The 14,425-nt window shown below is 57.9% G+C and overlaps 1 pseudogene; it reads left to right on the top strand.

Annotated features, from left to right (window-relative positions):
• The first annotated feature begins 4,769 nt into the window (after nt 1-4,769).
• Nucleotides 4,770-14,425, top strand: part of LOC129650760 (kinesin-like protein KIF19) — a 30,696-nt pseudogene continuing 21,040 nt past the window's right edge.

The raw sequence follows: 14,425 nt of genomic DNA on the forward strand, positions 1-14,425 counted from the left end.
ATTATTAATAATAATAAGGACAATACTAAGGATTAGTGCTTATTATGCCTCCTGTACTCAGAGCTTATCAAGTTATCTCTGTCGTTCTTTTGATAAAGTCGCCGAAGGTTTCTGCTCTGACTGGTCCTCCTCAGCAGAGGGAGAAACGGGTTCTGGGAGACAGGTGGGCATGTGCCAGGTGACCGGGCTCATGAGGGTCAGTGCGGGGACGGGAGCCCAGGCAGCTCACCATGAGCCTGCAGGGCAGGTGACCACAGGCTGGGTGCTGTGCAAGGTCCTCTGGGGCTGTGGCGTTCGCGGTGGGCTGCCCTGAAACCACAGCAACGCAGCGCGTTCAGCGACCAGAGACGGTAGGACCAGAGAGCCATTCAGAAGCCACCGTGCGCCAGGAGACGTCCTGGACCACCGTTCAGTCTGCCGGTGGCCGCTGGTCCTGAAGGTGACCGGAAGTGCCCTTTTAAAAACCACCTGTGTTAAGGATCTCACTGGGGAAGAACCCAGGGTCAGCCACCCCTTGTGCCCAAAGAGGGAAAAAAAATCCAGTTGCCATGGTAAAACAGTCATCAAGGGGCATATGGCTTGAGCACTTGATCTGTGCAATAGCCCCAGAAGGGCTGATATTACCACCTTCAATCCCTGAGTCACTACGTGCCTGCCGAGCAAGACCCCGGGGGAGGGGGGGCTGCCCGAGTCTCGTGGGAGCAGTGGCACAGAGGGGACCCCAGAGCTTATGCCCTTACACACCCCATTCCTCGGTCTCCCAGGAGGAGGAAGGGGCCGGCCCACCTGCATCCAGGGAGGGGCCGCTGGCACATCCCACATCCTGCTTTGTGGGGTCTCCTGTGATGGGCCCCTCACTGCGGGAGGACGCAGGGAGCCCCAGAACTGCCCGACGAAGGTCAGCGGTTTCAATGGCAGTTTCAATGGGGCAAGGGGGTGATTTTGCCTTCAGTGGGACACTTGGCGACATCTTGATTTTTTTAATTAATTGATTAATTTATTCTTGGCCGCTCTGGGTCTTCCGGGCTGAGCACAGGCTTTCTCCAGTTGTCTGGGGCAGGGGCTCCTCTCTGGCCGCAGTGCTTAGGCTTCTCATCACTGTGGCTTCTCTCGTCGAGGAGCACGGCCCCTGGGCACCCGGGGCCCCTGGGCTCAGCGGTTGGTGCTGCACGGGCTCAGTTGCTCCGCAGCATGTGAAATCTTCCTGGGACAGGGGTCAGACCCGTGTTCCCCTGCATCGGAAGGGGGATTCGTAACCACGGGACCCCACGGGACCACCAGGGGAGTCCTGGGGACATTTCAGATTGACATGACCACTCGGAGGGCGCTCCTGGCATCCTGTGGACAGAAGCCACAGATGCCGCTAAGTATCCTAGGGCGCGCAAGACAGCCGACACCACAGTGAACCATCCTGCCCGAGATGCCAACAGCGCGGAGGTCGAGAAACCCTCACTTACGGAAAAAAGTCTATCCAGTGAAATCTCCCGGAGAAAGTCAGAGCTCCCTGCATTGGCCCCGGGCACACTGGACCGCTGCATGAGATGTTCGGCCGATGAACTCCCAGGGAGAGTATTCCCTCGCTGTACCAGAATTTGGGCCTTTGGCTGGTGCTGCCCAGGATGGGCCACCCCTGGAGTCTCATGCCCTTCGCTGTGGTGCAGACGTGCCGCGGTGCCAGACGGCATTTGAGGAACGGGTGTGGGAACGGAGAGGAGGGCCCCGCAGACACCGTGGGGAAAAGGGCGTCATGGGCTCTGAGAATGCGACACCCATCACCGCCCATCCTCACCGATGACCATCCGCCTTCTCGTTCCTCAGCCTCCTCTGGAGCCTGTTGCCTAGTCTTCCCCGATGGGAAGCAAGACAAAACCATGATGCATCCCTGGAGACCCAGACGCCACTGGAAAGACCTGGCACGTGGGCGTGGCACGTGGATGATGGGGCCCTGGGTGTGGGACCCATCCAAGCAGGTCGGGAGGGTGGCGGAAGCAGCGGCCGGACCGCTGTGTGCACAGCAGTTAAGGCCCCCCACCCCGGGTCCATGCACACCCGGGGGAGAGTCTGCTTCCTCCCGGACCTGTGTTCCTCTCTGCCGAGCTGATCGATTACGATGCCACTGGCCAACGACGCACAGCTGCCGCCATGGCAGCCCTGGGCCCTCCAGGGGAGTCACGGCCCCACAGTCCCTTCTGCCGGGCAACTGGGTTCTGTGGGCCGCAGGGTGGGACTCTGAAGAAGGATCTCCTTGCCCTTTGTTAGAAACCAAATGCTTCCCCAGGGTCCAGAGGCCCCTGAGATGGCACTGGCCCCAGGGGAGTCAAAGGGGGTCTGCTAGGAACCCACTTAGGGCTGTTCTCTGTCTCCCAGAAACAGAGGCCTGCTTCTGCTTCCAGGTCGGAGCATAGCTTTGAAAAGTGGGGGAGACAGCAGGCAGGGGGCCCAGGAGGCCGTGATGCTGTCCAGGTGAGAAGAGGTAAAAGTTGGAGCCCAGGCCATGTGGCCAGGAGATGACGAGGAGGAGACGCACTTGCCGAAGTAGAACCGCCAGGATCAGAGGAGAGTTTGGGTTAGGATTCGGTGCTTCCACTGCCAAGGGCCCAGGCTTGATTCCTGGTCAGCGGACTAAGATCCCGCATCCACACTGGGTAGCCGAAAGAGAAGAGAGGACTTCCCTGGTTGTACAGTGGATAAGAATCTGCCTGCCAATGCGGGGGACAGGGGTTCTATCCCTACTCCGGGAAGATCCCACATGCTGTGGAGCAACTAAGCCCAGGCATCACAACTACTGAGCCCGTGTCTAGAGCCCGGGAGCCGCAACTACCGAGCCCACGGGCCACAACTGCTGGAGCGACTGCACGTGGCGTCTGGTGCCCCAACAAGAGGAGAAACCCGAGCACTGCAACGAAGGATGTCCCCCACCCGAAGCGACTAGAGAAAGCCTGTGCAAAGCAATGAAGACTGAGCACAGCCAAAAATAAATACATGTTAAAATATATATTTACGTAAAGAAAGAAAATGAATGGAGAGGATGAGAGGAAAGGGGAAATCAAAGACAACTTAGAGGTCCAGGGCTCTCGAAGACGGCGGTGTCGCTGACAGAAATACCAGAGTCAAGCAGGGAATGTCTGAGGATAGAGAGGACTTTGTGATGAGTCGGGATGCAAGTAAGATGGGCTGGGACTGCCTGCGTAGAAGCTCCTCTTGTTTTGACCAGCATGGGCCATCCTGGGTGGGATTTATGCATGAGGAGGAACAGAAAAGAGAGAAAAATAGCTATAGCGTAATTAATTAGAGGCCTCTTGTACTGATCCAAACAGATACGATTCAGGGGGTCTGAAATGCAAGTCTAGAGGGTGTTTTGTGTTTTTTTTTCTTTCAACACATTTTGGATCTTCCTTTTTTTTTTTTTTTTTTTTTTTTACCCTCGCCATGCTCTTTGTTCCCCAACCAGGGATTGAACCTGGCCCTCGGCAATGAAAGCACAGAGTCCTAGCCAGTGGACCACCAGGGAATTCCCTGGAAAGTGTTTTTGATCCAGATGATCCATCTTCAAACGTACTGCTCCTCAGTGCCGCTCACCCACTTGCAAACTGGCCAAGTGCTGTGCGCTGTCCCAGGAGCAGCCTGGGCCAGAGAACGGGCCGAAACCTCGGGAGCCCTGCGGGAGTGTTTGGTCTCCACCAGGCTATCCTTGGTTTATCTATTTACCAACTCCAAGGCCACAGGCAGGTTCCTGACACTGTTTATTAATAACTGTACCTAACGCAAGCTCCTCGGGGGCAGCCAGGGAAGCCAGTCCCAGAGCACAGGCTGGCATCATGTTCTGGATGCGTGCCAGGCCGTCTGAGACAGTCCTGGGGGATGCGCGGCTCTTCTTTACCCAGCTCCTTAAAGGGGGCATGAACCTCACTGGACGCCCCTCGCCCAGTCATTGTAGGGGTGCTGCCAGGCTCAACTTCAGGAGAAGACAGGAAAGATGGGGGCTTCTTCCATCAGAAGTGGGTAGAGCTTCACCATCACCCCGGACACTAAGGCCCGGGGGCACAGGAAACCTGGCTCCAGGTGGTTCAGCAGGTTGGGTGCGAGGTGGGACCAGAATCCCGTTTTCCCGGGGCCCCCTGAGGCCAGGAATCTTTCCACCGTGCTCCCTGCAACTGCAATCACTGTTGTTCCCATCAAGGATGGGGACGACAGCGTTTGACCTGCACTTTCTTGCACGGTATGGTGGCTCTTGGGCTATCCTGGTGGCTCAGCAGTAAAGAACCCACCTGCAATGCAGGAGACGCCAGCAGACACAGGTTCCAAGATCTCCTGGAGAAGGGAAGGGCTACCCACTGCAGTACTTTTGCCTGAAAAATGTCAGGGACAGAGGAGCCCGGCGGGTTACAGTCCATCGGGTCGCAAAAGAGTCCCACACGACTTAGCGACTCAACATCAACACTGTGGGTCTTACAGCAGGCAGGGAGCCAGAAGGCACACAGATCCACCCATCTTGGCCTAGTCGCTGGGTTTACCCGTCAGGTCCTGTTAGTTCACGGGGCTCTTCTGTGACAACCCCAGTGATACTGGCGTTCCCCTGCACGTCCGCCGGTGGGCAGCCCGGGCATCCTCCTCACCCGTTCTGTCACTGGACACTTCGTGAAGACACCGCGCCAGCGACATGAGCCTCAGCCACGGTGCCCGCAGCGACCATGGAAACATGAGGCTGCCCACTGCCGCCCGGGAGACGCTGAGAGTCGGACGGACGGACGGGCAGCCGATGCGCGTGGCCCGAGCGGGCAGAAAGAAGGCAGGGAGCACGGGCGCCCACGGGGCGGATGCAGAGCCGCGCCGAGGGCCCGGGGGTCGCCCAGGCCGTTGGCAAGTTCGGCCTCCCGGGCGGAGACGTCCACCTCCCGGTTCGCAGCGCGAGGGGGGCGGGTCGCCTTCGGAGCCCGCCCCAGGCCCCGCCCGCCCCGGTCCGCGCCCTCGGCCGCGCGCGCCTTGTTGGTTTCGGGTTGTCAGGCAGCGGCCGCGCGGGCCCCGGAGGCGGTGGGCGTGCGGCTCGGCCACGCCCGCGATCTCGGCCTGAGCCCTTCCGCCCGCCGCAGGCATGAAGGACAGCGGGGACTCCAAGGACCAGCAACTCATGGTGAGACCCGGTCAGCCTCCTCCTCCTCCTCGACCCCATCTCCGGCCCCCAGAACCCAGACTCTGCCGGCGGCCCCCAGACTGTATTGGGTGTTTCCACTAAGAGAACACTTAAAACCAGGGGCTGCGACGGTCCTGAGCAACTTTGCCAAGTCATGGATATCAAGAAGGAAGGCATCCTGGCCACCCTGCTAAGACCTGAGAAGTTGGCCAGGCTTCAGTCCCATCCCCCTTTACACCTTCCCACCAGGGGACACCCTGAGGCCAGACTGCTATATGATCCCGAAGAGACAGGAGCAGGGGGCGCCCGACCCATCTTCCGGAAAAGGAAAGTGGAGGTTTCCTGGTGAAGGAGGGTAGCTGGAACTGGTGGGGTCAGGAGGTTAGAGGGTTTTGAGGACCATAGGTGGGCAAGAGTCCCCACGTGGCAAAGGAGCAGGCACAAGATTGAGGGTGGCTGGTTATTGAGTTGCTGTCCATGTCAGGACTCTAAATATTTCAAAGAAATGCTGGAAGCCACCGAGATGGCCCCCCCAGGGCCCTGGGGACTGGAGCAGAGGAGGAGGTGTGAATGGGGGTCCAAGAAGCAGCTAGAGACAAAGACAGATTTCTGATTATCAACAGGGCCAGGTTAGAGTGATGAGGGTGGGGGAGACTCAGGGATCCCAAGGCCGATGCGCCCTCTCAGCCCCTAACTTCTGAGATCTGGGGAAGCTCCTCCACCAGCAGGTGGGTGATGATGTTACTGGAGGATAAGGCAACCCCAGCAAGCCCCGGGCTCTGGAACATCCTGTCTGGCAGTTTAGAATTGTCTCTTTGCAAATGGCTTGCCTTGGCAGATGTGGACAGAGGGGCTGCCCCTCCCACCTGTGGAGTTTGACTGAGGATGCAGGAGGGCACTCTGACAATGAAGTGCCTCTGAGAGTGAAGGCTTCTTACCGGGCCTGCAGATGGCTAGTTATACCCACGCGCCCAGCAGGTGTTTCCCCTTGTTCAGAAGAAGAAACACCTCCACCTTCTTTTGGGGAGACCCACACCCAAGATGGGGACCCATCATCTCTCTCTGGCCAGAGGACAGAGGGAGGAGGGAGCCCCTGATGGCGCTGTCCTTGGGTAGGGATGTAGTCAGCACGAGGAGGGGAGGTTCCCTGGGCCTCCATTCCACCATGTGGCCGCCACATGCAGCACGTCACTCACAGACGCACAGACAGGCTGCCCCGGTGCCAAGGGCTCCAAGTGAAAAGCCCAGGGGAGCTGCAGGTGCTTAATTCGGGCGTGTGACTGATGCAGCCGGGAGGAGCAGATGGCTGTCTCCTCTGGGGCACAGGCTCCTGGGAAATTTATAGACACAGACACAGCCCACACGCTCTGGACCTGGTGCCCTCGCCCTGGATGGTCGCCTTGAACCACCGAGGTTTCCTCAAGATGAGCCGGGCGTGGCTGGCTGATCAGAGAGGAACCCACGGGGCTTGTCCGAGGCAAGGATCCTGGGGTCCTCTCATCCTTCTCTCAGGGGCCCAGCACAGCCCTCTCCATCTAATCCTGGGGGTCTGACCTTCCCTCCCAGGTGGCGCTCCGGGTCCGGCCCATCAGCGTGGCAGAGCTGGAAGAAGGAGCCACCCTCATCGCCCACAAAGTGGACGAGCAGGTACGTGGGGGCTGTGGCCAGGAGCCGCAGAGCAGGACAGGGGTCTGCTCTCACCTAGTGGGGGCAGGTACCTACTCACCTGGTGGAGGCAGGAATGACCCCTCCTCTACCCTCTGAGCTCTGGGTTGTACTATTGATAGCATCGTCAAGGAAACCACCGCCCTTCTTCCAGGAAGCCTCCCTAGATTGATCCAAAGAGAGCTCAAAGCTTCCCTGGTCCAGGGGGAAGTGAGCTGAGCCCTTTCATCCAGCCCGGAAAAAATTCACATACCTTCCATGTACTCATGACTTAACTTCCCCACCTTAATGGATCCGCTCCCCATAGGGCATGTGTTCCTAGGGTCACCAGACTGTTCATGGTTTGCAGGTCTTTGGACGTCTGTTTGCTCTCTTGGTCTTCCTGTCACTATTATGAGCTGGGCAGGGCAAGCTCCACCTCCACTTACACAAGAGACAATAAATATTTATCAAGTACCCACAACACACTGGGGATAGTGCTAGGAGCCAGGAAACCACGGTGAGCAGAATAGACCCCGTCTTCCTTCCATGGCTTTCTTGTGATGAAACGTATGAGTGTGTAGCCAGCAAGGGCTGCAAAGAAATGTGTGCTGCTGTGGGCGTAAGAGGGAACTTGACCTTGTCCCGGAGTCAGGGAGGACTTCGCTGAGAAAGGATGCTTGAGCTGAAACACGCGGGATGAAGAGGAGCTCTTTAGGAGTGTGCTGAAGGGGGAATTTCAACCAGAGGGACTTGTGTGTGCAAAGGCCCTGGGGTGAGAGGGGTGGTGATACACTTGGGTCACTTAGAAAAGGCCAGTGTGGCTCAGGCTGGAGAGAGAAGGGGTGAGAGGAGGGCAGGAGCCACATTGTCCCCCACGGCCGGGGTGTTTTCTGTTTGTTTGTTTGCTTGCTTTTAAAGGAAGGTTTTATTTTTGACATTTCAATCTTTTAAAACAATTTTTTTATTTTTGGCTGCATCGGGTCTCATGTGGGATCGTCATTGTAGAGCGCGGGCTTCCGTCTAGCTGTGGCTCCAGGGCTCAGCAGTTGCAGCACGCAGGCTCAGTTGTTCTGAAGCCTGTGGAATCTTAGTTCCCCAGCCAGGGATCAAACCTGTGTCCCTTGCATTGCAAGGTGGATTTTTAACCACTGGACCAGCAAGGAAGTCCCAGCCAGGATGTTTTTTGGGGTAGGCAGTTGAGGATCCAAATGTGGGCTGGGGGTGGGCACCATGGTGGGGGCAGCAAGGGCAGTCTTGGTGCCTGGGTAGAGGCATCATGCTGCTCTAGCCTATGGGGACCCTGAAAGCGGCCACTTGCCTCCGGGAGCTCCGTGGCTGCTGCCGGCTTCTCCTGAGCTCCAGGGCTCATCAAGGCGGCAGAGTGTGCTGGGGAGCGGTCAGAGGAGTTGGGGTGGCCCCGCGTGGTGCAGAGAGAGACGCAAAGTGAGCACTTGCTGCCCTTGATCCTGGAAGGCTGGACTCAGGAAGCCCGACGGCCAAGATATGAAGAGCACAGGCGGGCAACACAGCATGAGCTGCCGGCCTGCCTCTGGGGTTCCCACGAGCTGTGGGCATGGCGGAACTGGGTGGCACCGGCCTCCTGATCTCTCTTCCTCTGTTCCCCCTTGGAAAAGGGTAGCCTTCCTCAAAGACCTCAAGGAAAGCGGGGGAGGGCTGGGAGGCCCCACCTAAAGGCCAGCAGGAGCAGGATGTACGCACACAGCAGTCGTGCAGGGTAGGCTCTGCCTTCTACCAGCTGTGTGGCCTTGGCCAGGCTGCTGCCAGAAGCCTCAATTGCCTCCTCTGTGACGGGGGACAGTAACCCTAACCCTTCCCTAAAGAGTCTTTAGGGAGCACACTGATGGGTGCACAGTGCTCCCCCAGATCCTGGTACGCAGTAGGCATTTAGTAGCTGTGAATTATCATCTGCTGGGCTTCCCTGATGGCTCAGACGGTAAAGAATCTGCCTGCAGTGCAGGAGAGACCAGGGTTCGATCCCTGAGTTGGGAAGATCCCCTAGAGAAGGGAATGGCTACCCACTCCAGAATTCTTGCCTGGAGCATGCCACAGACAGAGGAGCCTGGAGGGCTACTAGTCCATGAGATTGCAAAGAGCTGGGCGCTACTGAGCAACTAGCACACACCTCATCTACTATAAGTTCCCTGCCTACTAAGGAGTTCCATTCCGAGAGCACGTTCGTAAGTCCGCTTAGCGCGTAAGTCCGACAAAGTTAGCCTAGGTACCCGATTAACACCATTGGCTATGTAGTATTGTACTGTAAGAGGTTTATAATGCCTTTCACGCAAATAACATATTTAAAAACAAACACAAAAAATAAAGCCTTTTTAATCTTACAGTATGGTGCCTTGAAAAGGACAGTACTACATACAGGGGCTGGCTAGGAATGAACAAGCAAGAAGGGTTACTGACTGGAGGGGCCGAGGAGGTGGGAGACGGTGGAGCGGAAGGATCGTCAGCAGGAGGAGATGGAGGGCAGGCTGCAGTGTCACGCACGCCTGGCGCTGATGGCACAGGCTCCAGGTCCTTGCTGGAACCAGGTGTACCTTGGCATCTTTGAATGTTCGCACCTTGAAGGCTCGGTGTAGGGGACTTACTGGATTAGTGAGAGAAAGTGCCCAGGGTTCCTGGACTGGCTGATGAGAGGGGCCATCCATGAAGGGCCAGGGAACTCCAGAGGAGAGCCCTCCTTCCCAGCAAGGCCACTCCCTGTTGGTCCCACTTGTCCCCAGGGCTGTCAGGGACAGAGATGCTGTCTCTCTGCGCTGCTCCTGGCTCCCAGCCGGACTGGGGGCTGAGAGATATTAACCGATGCTGATGGAAACGCTCTGGTCCAGGGCACAGCCCATTGTGTGCCCACACACGGCAAACACTGGCTCCTTTCTGTCCCTGCCAGTGGAGAGGGAGGCTGGACTGCGCCTCCGAGAAGGCCCTGGGCTGGGCAGTGCCGACGGGCCTGCTCCTTTCTCGGCTTAGACATACAGAGGGTGGTCTGAGCGGCGTGCGCCCAGGGCTGTCAACACGGACTCCGGGCCCTGCAGGGGGAGAACGTTAGGCTTCTGCCCCCAGCATCTTCTCTCCCCACTGGGTTCAAAGATGCCCTTGCCTGCGACTTCCCTGGCGGTCCGGTGGTTAAGACTCCGCCCTTCCCCTGCATGGGAGTTTGATCTCTGGTCAGGTGACTAAGGTAAAAAAGGATGCACTTGCCTGGCCTGCAGTTTGGGAGAAGCCACAGTGCGTGGCAGGCTGGGCACCTCTCAAAAACCAGCCACCACTCAAGTGCTCCGTTCCTCTGACCAGTAAGACCCTGGGCGGCGGGAGGTACAGACACACAAGTCCAAGAAGAAAAGTGGCGGACTTCTCTGGTGATCCAGTGGTTCAGACTTTACCTTCCAATGCAAGGGGCGTGAGTTCAATCCCTGGTTGGGGAAGTAAGATCTCACATGCCTCGAGGCCAAAATTTAAGAAAAGGGCAAACTCCCGGTCTGGCCAGGCCCTGCACCCTGACCTCCGTGGCTCTTTGGTGACCCCCAGGGCTCGTCTATGGCCCTGGCCCCCCAGGCCTGCATCATTGACCCCGACAGGGCTCGGGGCTGCAGGCTTGACCAGCCTCACTGATGGGCCAGCTGTTCAGCTCCTCCTTCTTGAGGTGTGGAGCCCGGTGACTGGCAGGGAGAGCGTGGGAGCAACCCCAGCATAACACGGCCATGGAACCGCTTCCCAGCAAAGGTGCCGCTGGCCCAGGCAGCCTGCACAACGCCCCGCCTCCACTAAAGAGACTTCTGCTTGGGAAGCAGACCTGCCCTTGACCCAGCGGCTTCCGTTGCCCGCTTGCTTGTGGCCCTTCCTCACAACCCAGCCCCACAGAGGGGCTCCCAGCCCAGTCTGTCCTGGCCTGGGCTTCTAGGCTCTTTCTTCCCTCTGTGATGGAGGAGTTACTTGGCCCCGTGCTCGGGCCAGGGGTTGGGGAGCAACCCAGAGGTCACACTACTGAAGCCCGGCCCTTAGTGGTCAGCAGGGAGGCCGTGCTGTCAAAGCCCGCCAGTCGGCGGTCCTAGTGGGGAGAGGTGGGCCTAGGTGTCCGTCACCTGCTGGCATGAGGGGGGTCCCAGGACAGCCTTGCTTGGAGCTGGGGGTTGTTCTTCTGGGGCTGAGAGAGCCCGTGTTCCCCCAGCTTTGCAGAGGTGGACACGGGCAGGGCAGAGTGTCCTCTGCGGACCAGAGGCCGGTGCCTGCATTCTGAGGAAGCTGGAGCGAGGTTTGGATTTGTAAAGAGGAGGTTCGGGCACCTGTGGTCTTACCTGCCCCTCCCACCGCCCCCGGGGATGTTGATTTGGGTTGACGGTTGATTCGGGGTCATCACAGCGCTGTCACACAATGCCTTCTTAGATGTCTCCAGGGCTTCCCCGGTGGCGCTAGTGGTAAAGAACTCACCTGCCAGTGCAGGAGACATAGGAGATGCGGGTTCGAGCCCTGGGTCGGGAAGATCCCTTGAAAGAGGGCTTGGCAACCCACTCCAGTATTCTTGCCTGGAGCATCCCATGGACAGAGCAGCCTGGTGGGCAACAGTCCACAGGTTCGCAGAGTCCGACACAACTGAAGCGGTTTAGTATGCGCACGTAGACGTCTCCACGGGTTCCTGGATGCCCAGCGCTTCCCCAGTGCCTGGTGCGTGGTCGGGATTTAAGAGATGTTAGTTTATCTCAAGGGCTGACAGTCAGGAAGGTTTTAGGCCCCGGAGATAAGTGAGGCCCTGGCCCACCTCCTGCCCACCCGCTTCTGGCTTCAGGCCTTTCTATCTGGTGGTCCCCAGTGGGTCACTGCCACATATATATGTTCGGGGAAGAGTCCAGTAGGAGCTCAGTCTCCTAGCATCGGGGGTTGGGACTAGACTCTGATGCCAGACCCTTCGGGGAGTGCCCCTGATGACTGTAAAGTGGGCGAGGGCAGCCTGAGAGGGTGGAGGGGCCCAGGAGCCCCAAGGCTGGAAAAAGAAGCTCCCAGAACAAAGAGCTTCCTTCTCCCACCCCACCCCCACTGCCCCAAGGAACCCACGGCCCACTGCCCCTCCCCTCAGCCTCCCAGACTGTGTTTATCTGCAGGATTTAAGTCACCTGCCCATATGCATAATCCCATAATTAGCCTCAAAGTCCAACTGTCAACCTCCCTGTACCCCTGGGGGTCCTATCTCAGGAGTCAGGCAAGGGGCTTCCTAGTCTCTGTTTTCTCATCAGAAAGCAGGATGTTAATAACCTGCTCTGCCAGGCCCTAGAGCTGTTGAGAGGATTAGAGCGATCCTGTGAGGGTGAGGCTATTGTGAAAGATAAATAAAGGATAAGGTGACAGATGCTGAGCGTCAGAATCCGTGAGTGAGTGTTGTTCGGGAGCCAGGGCGTCTTCAGTCTGCTCACTGCCCCAGGGGCAGGGCCTCCCTGCACGCCCACCACCCACCGTCTGGTTGCTTCCCGGCTCTGTGACCCCAGAGGGCCGAGCCTGGTGGAGCGTGACTTGGGAGAGGATTCGGGGAGCCTTTCCCTCCGCCCTTAGCCACACCGCCATGCATCTCCCCAGCCCCCTCCCAGCCCCAGACAACCACTTTCCATCTCTATAGATTCACCTGCTTTGGACAGTTCATGGAAACGGGGTCCTGAAGTCTGTGGTTCTTCGTGTCTGACTTGTTTCACTGAGCATGTTTTCAGGGTTCATCCACGTTGTCGCCTGGGTCAGAGTGTCATTCGTTTTCGTGGCTGGATAGCATTCCATGCTGCTCTGCATCTAATCGACCTCCCCTCAGCTGATGGACATTTGGCTCGTTTCCTACGTTTTGACTGCTATGAATAATGCCGCCAGGGTGCAAGGATGCTTACGCTTAGCCCTGAATGGGCACACGGCAAGTTGTGCGTTGCATTGCTGTGCTCAGCCATCTCTGACTCTGGGACCCCATGGACTGTAGCCTGCCAGGCTCCTCTGTCCATGGGATTCTCCAGGTAAGGATACTGGAGTCGGTTGCCGTTTTCTCCTCCAGGGGATCTTCCAGACCCAGGGATCAAACTCGCGTCTCCTGCATCGGCAGACGGATTCTTTACCACTGAGTCACAAGAGCAATGGCTAAAAAGGCAGATCTGTGGGCCCAGTTCCCCAGAGTTTCTCATTCCATGAATCTGGGCAGTGCTGGGAATCTGCATCTCAGAGGCTTCCAGGAAGACGGTGATGAAGGGATCAGCAGACCCGTGAGAAAGGCAGCCCTGGACCATGTCGGTCACGCCTCTGCTTACCCGGGTCTTCAGAGTCCTGTAGGAAGGTGGGGACCTGGCTAGGATATCAGCCAGGTGTGGCTCTGTTGGGAGCAGTTGGCTGGACCTCGGTGGCTTTATGAGCTCAGCGTTCTAATCTTTTTTCATCTAGCCTCAGGGCTGTCAGGGCCCTGTAACACCCTTCCTGGGATCAAAGTCTCCTTTCTTGAGTACCCACAGGATGGTACAACTAGAAATCTGACCAGCCACGAATTTTCCTTCTTAAAGAACAAACAAACAAATCCAGAAACAGCTTTACAGAGGTGATATCCAGCTGGAATCCGGCTTTTGTTTGGTTGTGTCTGGTTTACAGCCCGAGAATAAAGGAGCTGTGGGCTTAGTAACCTGGACTGGAACTGATGTCTCTTGAGCTGGGCACCCCCTCACATTCCTATTCTCTGCTGGGGCTTCCCGAGCAGGTGAGGGGTGATGGGGTGATTTCTTCTCTCAAGGCTATGGCCCTGCGGGTCCTCCCTGACTTCTGGCCAGGGTGAACATGAGGCCCAGAGAGGTGGTGCAGTCTTCCCAGGGTCACCCAGCAGTCTGGAGCCTGAACCCAATTTGCACATCACCCCCGGCTCAGAGAACTTCGCTGCCAGTTTGGCGGCTTGAGGGGGAACAGCGGTTTTCAAGCGGGGGTGATTGTGCTCCCCGGGGGGCATGTGGCAATGTCACCGCGGGAGGAGGCAGTGCCGGGGCCTCCAGTGCCGGAGGGCTGCTGCCAACCATCCTACAACGCCCGGGACAATTCCCGCTCGCAGTGGTCCAGCCCAAAGCATCAGTAGCGCCAAGACTGAGGAACCCTGAGCCATCCACAGGCCAGAAAGACGTGGTTAGTGCTGCTCAGCTGATCAAAACCAGCAGCTTAGCGCTGCTCAGCAGGAAGAAGTCCCCACACGCTTTGTTCCTGGTATTTCTCACCTAGGAGATGCTGGGGAGGAGCCTGGCACCTTCTGCGGCCCCATGTACGGATGACACGTCCCTCCCCTGAGTCTGAGGCCCCCCTAGCTCCCCAGTGGATCTTGGGTTTCCCAGCCCAAATCTAGAACTGTGCAAAGATCACAACTGGCCTTGAGTCAAGCATAGGTCTGGGTGTGGGGCGGTGAGGGCAGGGAGAGGGCAAGCCGGGGCCTCTGCGGAGTCAGGGGGCCTGGATCAGCGGAGACAGGGCCCTGCCGTGTGCTGCCAGCTGGCCCGGCCCCAGCCACGCCTCCCACCCCACCCTCTGCCAGTGTGGGGGGGCCCTGTGCCTCTTGTGTGGTCAACGTCCCCTTTGAAACCTCCCAGAGGCAGGTGTCCAGCATGCTACAGGTTGAACATGGACACTTAAGACTCA

The sequence above is a fragment of the Bubalus kerabau genome, chromosome 4, assembly GCF_029407905.1.
Source record: "Bubalus kerabau isolate K-KA32 ecotype Philippines breed swamp buffalo chromosome 4, PCC_UOA_SB_1v2, whole genome shotgun sequence".
In the NCBI taxonomy this organism is placed as follows: domain Eukaryota; kingdom Metazoa; phylum Chordata; class Mammalia; order Artiodactyla; family Bovidae; genus Bubalus; species Bubalus kerabau.